The sequence below is a fragment of the Gastrolobium bilobum genome, unplaced genomic scaffold (genome assembly GCF_033153095.1).
Source record: "Gastrolobium bilobum isolate Gb01-03AN ecotype WA unplaced genomic scaffold, APGP_CSIRO_Gbil_v1 utg19495, whole genome shotgun sequence".
NCBI lineage: Eukaryota > Viridiplantae > Streptophyta > Magnoliopsida > Fabales > Fabaceae > Gastrolobium > Gastrolobium bilobum.
This window is the reverse complement of record NW_026898451.1, coordinates 203840-213196: the sequence shown is the minus strand read 5'-3', so window position 1 is coordinate 213196 and position 9357 is coordinate 203840.

The following is a 9357-nucleotide window of genomic DNA, read 5'->3' as shown; positions in this document are numbered from 1 at the left end:
GGTGAAGCAAAATGGAAATGCAAGAGTGATTCTATAAATAGCCACTTACCAATTATAATTAAGTGTGACGTGTCAACCGGGGCATAAATTTACCTTAAACTTCTTGCTGCTGAATTAGTGAGCTAGGAATCAAGGTAGAGAAAGGTCATGTCTGCGCCCCTATTAGTCAAGCTTCTAGTGGGTAACGTTTTTTTTTTTTGGAGGGGGGATTTGGCTCCTATTTTGTATACGAGGTAGTATCATTTGACATCAGTGTCAAATTTTAAATTTGACACCTAATCTGATAGCTGTTAGATTAATAAAGATCAATGGTGTCACATGCTTGCAAATCAGAATCGTTGATCTTTTTTTATCTAACGGCTGTCAGATGAGGTGTCAAAGGATCCTACCTCTTTGTATATATTATAATAGGAAAAATATTTTCTTATGTTGTAGAAGAACGGTGCAGTATTTTTTTTTTTTTGTCTTTTTATTTTTAAATAGATGTGGACCCATGTAATAAATATTTCTATAACATGAAAATTAAAACCAATTATAACAAGTGACACTACATTGATGTCTAAAAAACTAAATAAATAGCCAATCTTGAAAGGGTCAATACTAGTAAATACCCTTAGGGTCGTTGATGGTTTATTACTCATCCCATTTGTCAGGTAACATGAATACGTTGGCAACCTCTCTAGTCATTAGTTTGGCCAGTTCAAGAGAGTGACATATCCATTATTAGAGCCACAAATTAGCGGCTTGATCTAATCCTGCAATCCACATATATAGTTTGATGTTTGAAGCCCTTCTTATACGATATGATTGTCACCACTTGACAGTTGCTTAATTATTTATCGTGCAAGACTCGTTCAACTTAATTTTATCGACAAAGTTTAGTGAGGTGGCATCGGATGTGGCTATCTTACAATTCCGTATAACGCCCGTAAACTATATACTTGAGGCAATATCATTTATATAGAAACTTTGGAAGTTTTGATCAAGGCTTTAATTTATAAATTGAAAGTGCTTCTGAGAAAGACTCACTTTGTATAATAGATATCATTCACTTTGTATGGGGGCTGTTAGATTTATGGCATGGGCTGATTGCATTTTGTAAATTTTGATTCTCGAAGCGTAACAGGAGAAAACCCAAGAAGCAGACAGTGGAAGTTGGCACTTGAAAAATCGCCATCAATCAAGTGCGTGTTGAAAGTTGACACAGTCCAAACTCATCTATATGTCTCTTAAATTGTGTTTTTTATTTGAAATATTTCTTCATAGATATTGACTACTTTTTCATCCCTTTGTTCTTCTGTCTTTGTTGAAGACCAAAGTTTGGCACGCTAGAAAGTGAAACGAGGAATGAGACGTGAAAAAATTAGGCAACCCCGGGTGCTGTTTGGATTGAAATTGGGCTAGCTAGGTCGCGGGACTAATTCAGTGATCAATAATAATGTTGAGATTTCAAACCTTCAATGTTTTACCCTCTTGAAATCAAGTATTCAGGGGGCCCTCTTTGAAGAGTAATCCATCTTTTCGTAGGGTTAAATTACCGTTCAATTTAATCAAGGAGCACGACGCAACTTATGGCAAGAGACTCTTTTCTTTTCTGGAGTGAAAATGGGGTCAAAGACCCAATAAACAAAGACAAACACCTAACTTTTGTCCTCTGATGCTGTGACTACAGCTAGTTTCTTTCTGAACTTGATAATGTCCTAATTAAGTTTTTCTCGGGCCTATTTGGCCCCCCTCATAATCAACAAAAAAAAATAAAAAATCAAACACCTAACTACTATGGAAAACAGTACGAGAAACATCAGCAAAATAAAGAACAGAATCAAATCTGCAGTTCTTCTTTCTGTCCTCTTCTCTCTCCTTCTAATAAATAATTATATTTTTGTAAAATAAATTAAAAGAGAAAGTATTAGCAAAAGATTCATTATTTCAATTAGAAGAATAAGAAGAAAAAAAAACAATAATAGGCGATTAAGATGACAAAAACATAAGAGGGAAAAGTTGATAATCGAATCCAGTTACTCCTAATATCGACGAAAGGTTCGTCCAACTGTTATAACCTTATTAATAATTCATTATATTATTAGCCATATCAGATAATAATAATTATTAAGATGACAAGGTGATGTCATGGGGAAGTAAAGATATAAAAATAAATTTAATATAGATCATATACAAATAATAGTAGGCTATATATATATATATATTGTAATTGTTTTTATGTTTTTTTTATAACATAACATTATATTTAATTTTTATTTATTACGAGAGTATTACACTTAATTCTCTTCAAATATAACACGTAGGAGGAGTGATAAATAAACCAAGGGCCTTTCAGGAACTTTGACTCGGCTCGTGAAGGCCTGAGTTTATATGCCTAATATTGGTTGTTGGAACCAGGCTTGGACTTGTATAAAAGGTCGTTTAATAAAAAGATCACATGCTCCAATTCAAAAGCTCGGCCTTAGAGCCTCTCAGGTTGACCTAGTATATTAATTTTTATTTTATATTTTTTATACTACTAGTAATAGCTCTCTCTATTTCCTCAATCCATTTCATCTCATTTTATTAGTTAAACAGACTTTTTGAATGATTTTGTTCTATATTATGCTGTTTGGATATACATTGAATTTATGAAATTACTAGTGTTGTTGATTGTATATTCTGTTTTGATTAATTTTTGTTGTCTTATTTTTTTTAAATAGGCTAACAGGCTAAATCATACTTTTATTTTTTGTAAATAAGTCATACCACAGGCCAATAATTATATTCATAACAAGTAACAGACTTAATCAGGCTAACACATTTAAACACAGACTTAACCTTTTAAGACCAAAGTTTGGCTCGGCTCAGCTCCGCCCGTTAACACCCCTAATAACACGGATAAGATAAGTGTACACATCCTTAGATTAAGTTTAAAATATTATATAAAAAATTTATGCTAGGTCTTATCTGTTAAAACTTAAAAGTGTTTAATTTTTTTCTCCTTTGGAGCCATTAATTAATGGGCAATAGCATCCAGCCAAGCAGCATTGTCTAGTAACTAGCTTATGTTCTACCATCTTATTATGTCATAAACATTCTTTGTTATAAAATATAAAAAACAATCCCTGGGACAGATTTGTTTTACTTAGGGATGTAAATGGGTCAGACTGGCCTGACCTAGCTTACAGTCCGACCTACGTTGAGCCTGACCTAGCCCGGTTTACGTTGAAAAGCAGAGTAGGCTTAGGCTAATAAGAAAACATTTTTAACAAGGAAGCCATAGGCCAATTTTATCAAGCCTGACATAAAGCCTTGTAGGCTGGCCTAATTAATTTTTTAAAATAAAATAAAATAATATATTTATTTTAGGTGGCTTTATTTAATGCTCACTAGTGAAATTTATATCTCGTGTAAAAAAATGCAGCAATTTATAAACACGTTAATGACTTGTAATATCAAGCGAATATTTTAAAAATTGTTAAAAATATTTTTAATTTTTTTTTAAAATATTTAAAAATATATCACTAGGGAGGCCTACAAGGCCTGTAGGCCATATAAGGCTCTATAATTTTTAAAAATAGGCTAAGCTTGGCTATAAATAAAGCATTTAGTAGGCTAGATAGGCTGAGTATTTTTTTACGTAGGCTTAGGCAAGGAAGGCTAAAGCCCGGCCCAGCCTGGCTCATTTACACCCCTAGGTTTACTTATATGTTTCATTAGTAGGGGTGTTCATCAACCGATCCAAACCAATTCAAACCGCGTTTGACCGAACCGAAAAACCGATAACCGAATAAACCGAAAATCAAAAAATCAAAAATCGAATAAAAATCGCAAATTTTAATTGGATTGGTCGATTTTCAGATTGGTAGATGAAAACCGGTCCAATCCAAACTGATCCAATATATTAATTTTTCTTTACTTACTTGAGTCTTTCTTCAATCATATCTCCAAAATTTCTAAACCCAAGACCCATTAACCCATCAACTAAACCCAAGAAAAAATCTAGTCACATCTCATCAACAAAATTTCATCTATGTAGAGCTTCATATCTTATAGTCCAAAAAAAAACTATATTATCTAAAGCTTTTGTATTTAAAAAAATATATTACAAAACCAATATACACAAAAGATGTTATTTGCACAATAATCATGAAATAAATTTTAAGATTTTTCAAAAAATCAAAAACTGATCCAATCCAAACCGAAAAAAATTGGATTGGATCGAATCGGATTGAAAAAAATCCAAACCGAAGGAATTGGATCGAATGATTTTTGATTTCAAAACCGATTCAATTCAAACCGCGAACACCCTGTTTATAAGCTATATCATGTGTAACTTGCGTAGAAAAAATAGTCACGCACTAACGCTTATTGGATTTGTCTAGTCCATATTATAGAGTGGTACCTAGAAAAATTTAGCTTTCGCTATCGTATGAGATAAAAATTAGGTAAACATGACACACGCATCTACGAAAAACAAGGCACGATTATCAGGATTATGCATATGATTTCTTTTGACATAAAAAGGTTAACCTAAAAAAATTTAGGTTTATGTATAATTCCTAATCACATAAGGTTAAATCTGGTCCAAATAGGTGACTTGAAGGAGTTGAACTCATGGGATCTCCTTCGTTGTGTGAGATGGGATTTTCAATGTTGAGGTGAGCTTTGACTTATACAAGAGGGGATAAGTACTTTCACGGCACCCTGACATTCAATCATTTTATGTTTAATGAGCTTAAGTATATTGAAAAAATACGATCATACTTATGTTTTGAACATCTCTTTTATGGTGCGGCATGACTTGCTCAATGCCTTATTATGCGACTTTTGTTGGAATTTACATATAAATTGTATAGAATCTATTGATTATGAATAAGAAGTGGGTTAAGGAAAAAAAATAGAAAAATGAAGTTGAAGGGGTGTGTGAATTTAAGAAGTCTCACATTAAACAAGGAGGTGAGAGAGTTTATAAGCTCCCACCTCACACTCCTAAATTGGCCCTTGGGTTACACCCATCTTTTGTGGAGGGGGAGGAGCTAAGTGGGCTTAGGTCCACCATTGAACAACTAGTAGGAGGTGAGAGAGTTTATAAGCTCTCACCTCACACTACTAAATTGGCCCTTGGGTCACTACATATTTTGTGGAGGGGGAGGAGCTAGGTCCATCACACACGCGCGCCGCCGTTCGGTCGGATTGGATCGAAGCAAAATACCCCTGTGACTATTTGTTGCTTCCCTCCAATTTTTTCCAAACCCAAACGTTTCTACCTGCCGACAGTTCGCCGCCGGCAGCGGTTCATCGTGACCGGTCAGTATCTATAAATAGACTCTACCCCCCAAAAATTTATCCAGTTTTTATGCACTGTTACTCTGCCAGAATTTTTCCTTCTTCCGGTTTGCATCCTCCTTTCACTTTTCTCCGGTGTACTTTCCTCTAGCAATTGTTGTATTCGTTTGGACTGTTGACTAGTAGTGTCACCACTCCTCAGACGAAATTCGTTCCTCAGACGAAATTCGTTCTATACTGGGAGACTCTTGTCCATCAACCCTTTGGCATCAGTGAGGGGACAAATTGTCTTAAGGAGACACGTTCTGTGAGCTCGTATTTAATTTCTCATACTGCATACATTCATCTATCTGTTCCATTAAACTGACATCAAGTAAGTTTGTTCTAATTCTTCATAATTGTACTGTGTATGATATTTCTGATCATTATCTCTTCTGTTCTATATATGGATTCAAATCTCTTAGTGATGTAATATTACCCGCTGTCTAAAATAACAGCTTTAGTATGAAGATATAATTAACATGTTTCAGGTTGGTAGATTCTTGTAATTTTGTCATTCTATCTCGCTTGCAGAATGCCTTTTGATGAACTATGATACTTAGGTTAGGTTGAAATTTTGTGTTTGTATTTTAGCTATTGTCTATTAGGGAGGCGCATGTGTCTTATATTGTTGCAAGTTTAGCTGTTTACTTCCGGGATTGAGCACACACGTTATAGACATATTTCCGTCTTTACCTTTGTGCCGTTTAGTATACAACCAGATCAATATATATTTGCAATATGCTTCAAAGAAATGACAGAACTTGAGTGAAAGGTATCAAATCACAATATTCTGATTTAATAGTTACAATATTTGAATAATTGTTTAGTAATTGTGTGTAAATATGTTGACATGCTAATCCCCCATCTCTCTCTTCTTCTTCTTTTTTCTTTTGGAAAACAGCTAATCCCCATCTCTAATTTTACCTAGGCCAATATATGTTTCGATTTATAGGACGGAGAGAAAATGGAACAAAGCCACTGTTTGAAAGTTTCAAAAGTAATAAAGCTTAAAATTGACAAAAATGATAGTAACGCAAACCAAATCATGCTCTCCTAATCTTCTATTTTTATATGTCTAGAATCGGAAGGTTTAAAATGAAAACGTTATTACTTTTCATTTTTTTTTTCATGTTAGATAAAAGATAGCAAAATTTCTTTCACAGAAATTTTTTTTTAGCATATTGTTCCCCATTTCACTCTACCCAAGTTCAAACGGACGTTTAATTAAAAATTAATAAATTATTTCACTTAACTTCGCACAAAACTCTTGACCATAACCTAAGACAGCAGCGCTCTTGCGCACAATATATATTTTTGTATTAGTTGCTTTAAAACGAAGAGCAAAATTTAAAAAGAGCATTAGTTCTTGCTTATCTCGTCCGGCTCTACTATGGTGACCAAAAAAAAATAAAAATGTCAGACAGTGTAGTCCATGGCGGAAGGTATTACGAATGGATTAAGTTATATCAATCATAATAAGTGGGTCTGATACTATTTCTTAATCCAAAACATCAACCTTAAGATATTGAGTTCATGGATTCTTCCACTTACATCAACTTCACTTAGACAACATCACATTGAATATCCTAATAATCTCTTCCTCATATGTGAAACCCCACATTAGTATGTTCTTCTCTAATACTACAAGCCCACATACCAAATCCGCATCTCGTTAACACCAGAATAGCTTGAGAACATCCCGATTATGATACTACTATTAGGCAGGTCAAGAAGAGCCTATGACAAGAGATCACCACTAATAATAGGCTAAGTTAGACCAATCATACTAAATGGGTTCATGAATCTTTCTACTTATATACACTTCACTTAACCTATTACTATCCAACCAATAAAAGACTCTATCACACTTGAATATACCAATAGAGAATATCACCAACCAATCTTGTTATCAAAAACCTAATTGGCATGTTTGCGATCCTGCAACATTTTAACTAGCAAAGAGATTTAGACTAAAATTTTGTAAATAAAATTCTTTTTTTTTTTGTTTCCTAATTTTTCCTCATGCAACAAAGCAGAAATGGTTCGAAATCGACAATCACACAAAATTGACAAAACAAAAAAGAGAAAAGAGAAGAGAGATTTACAGAGTGATTTATCTTAGTTCACTCAATATAGGGTACGTTCAGCTTAACTGTACTATATTCGCCTCACCGCCACACATTACAAGTCACTAGGTTTACAAGGAGAATATAAATAGGATTAGAAAAACTCTAACAACAGTTATTCATGAGTCCAAGTCCAAACTACTAAGAAAATTACAATAGATCTGTTGACCCCGACAACAAGGGTCATCATCAGCATGCGAAGTATGAGCCATATCCAACAGAAATGTTGTGCATTATAATTTAATAATAATATTTACATAAAGTTTATTATCCTAAACTCTTCTTGCATTTTAAGATAAAGTGACTATCTGAAAAGAAAAAAAGGACTCATCAAAATTATTTAAAAGATGTCAGAGTAACACCAAGTTATAATCTAAAGGGGTGTATTGGATTAGGAAATTAAAAGATTTTTTTGAGATAAATTTTTTTATAAATTTTAAAAGACTATTTAGAATTAAAGAAACTTTAAAGACTTTTTTAGAAGACTTTTTTTTATAATCAAGATTTCGTAAGATTGGATTTAAAAGGATTTTAATAGAATTTATAAGATTTTAAAGGACAATATAGATTTACCATATGAATTTTTAATAAACATTCAAAATTACAGGAGCCAATAAAAAATAACAAAGAAACGCAATGATATTAGCAAAAAAAAGAGTAAAGCCAAATTTTTGGGTCCCTAACAAAACAAAATGTCCCCACTTTCATCCTTTATAAAAAAAATACCCATATTAGTCCTTTTTTAGGTACTAAATTGGGTCTTCATTGAATCTCTGAGGGATTATATTTTCAAAGAACTGGAATTGTAGAAGGACCAAAAGTTGACTTTTTTTTGTAAGGGATGAAAGTGGGGACCGTATTTTTTGTTAGAGACCCAAAAGGGACTTTACTCAAAAAAAGAGAGTAAAATCTAATATAATTTTCTCAATCACTAAATTTCGTAATAAAATTTTTTTTGGAATTTTTTTTAATTGATCTTGTAAACCTTGGGGTTTTTATTCTACGTGATGAGAGTTTTCTAACCGTATATCATAAACATGTTTTCATTGAGTATTCTAAGAAAATTTTGAATCTGAATTTTTGGATTTTATTACATGAAAATTTAGAAAATCTCTGAAATTATTTTCAATCAATACATTGAAACCTTAAATTGCTTTGGGGCTTTTGACAAAAAAAGTTTTTAATGGTCTATTGCTACAAAAATTGTTTGAAATCGTTTCCTGTAGCGAATGAATTTCGTTCATTAATGAATTGTTATGAAACATAGGGTTCATATTATGAAAGTTTCAATCATTCTTTAAATCGAAATTGATTTGGGGGATTTTTGTTCCCTTTTTGTTTTTCCACTATTTTATGTTGTTTTTATTACAAAAAGCAAACATTTTAGTGCCAAAAAAATTGCGACCAATAGCTTGAAAAATTATTTTTTAAACTTCCAAAAACTATCAAAAATCTGTGGTTTTTGAGATGGATTAAATTAAAATCTTGTTGGTTTGTTGTTTCTTGGTTGTTTTGTGATAAAAATCGCTAAAAAATATGTTATTTTTAAGCTTTGAAGAAGCTCCCACGACGGAATCTGATTTAGAGCAGATTGACCTACCAAAGGAAGAAGAAGACACTATAATAGAGAAATCTCAAGAAATCTTAGGGGTTAGGATGAGATTGTGAGAGAGGCATCCTATTTATATTTCTCATTAAAAAGTCTCACGAAATCCACACCAATAGAAAATCCATTAAAATCGTCAAATTTTTGAATACCACAAGATTATTTTTCCGTTTTTTTAAATCATGTTTGAATACCAACGGATTTGGACGAACTCTAAAATAATATTTTAAAATTCTAATTGAATACCACGTGACTTTTTTTCAATCCTTTAAAATCCTAATTGAATACCATTGGATATTTTTTGTCCAA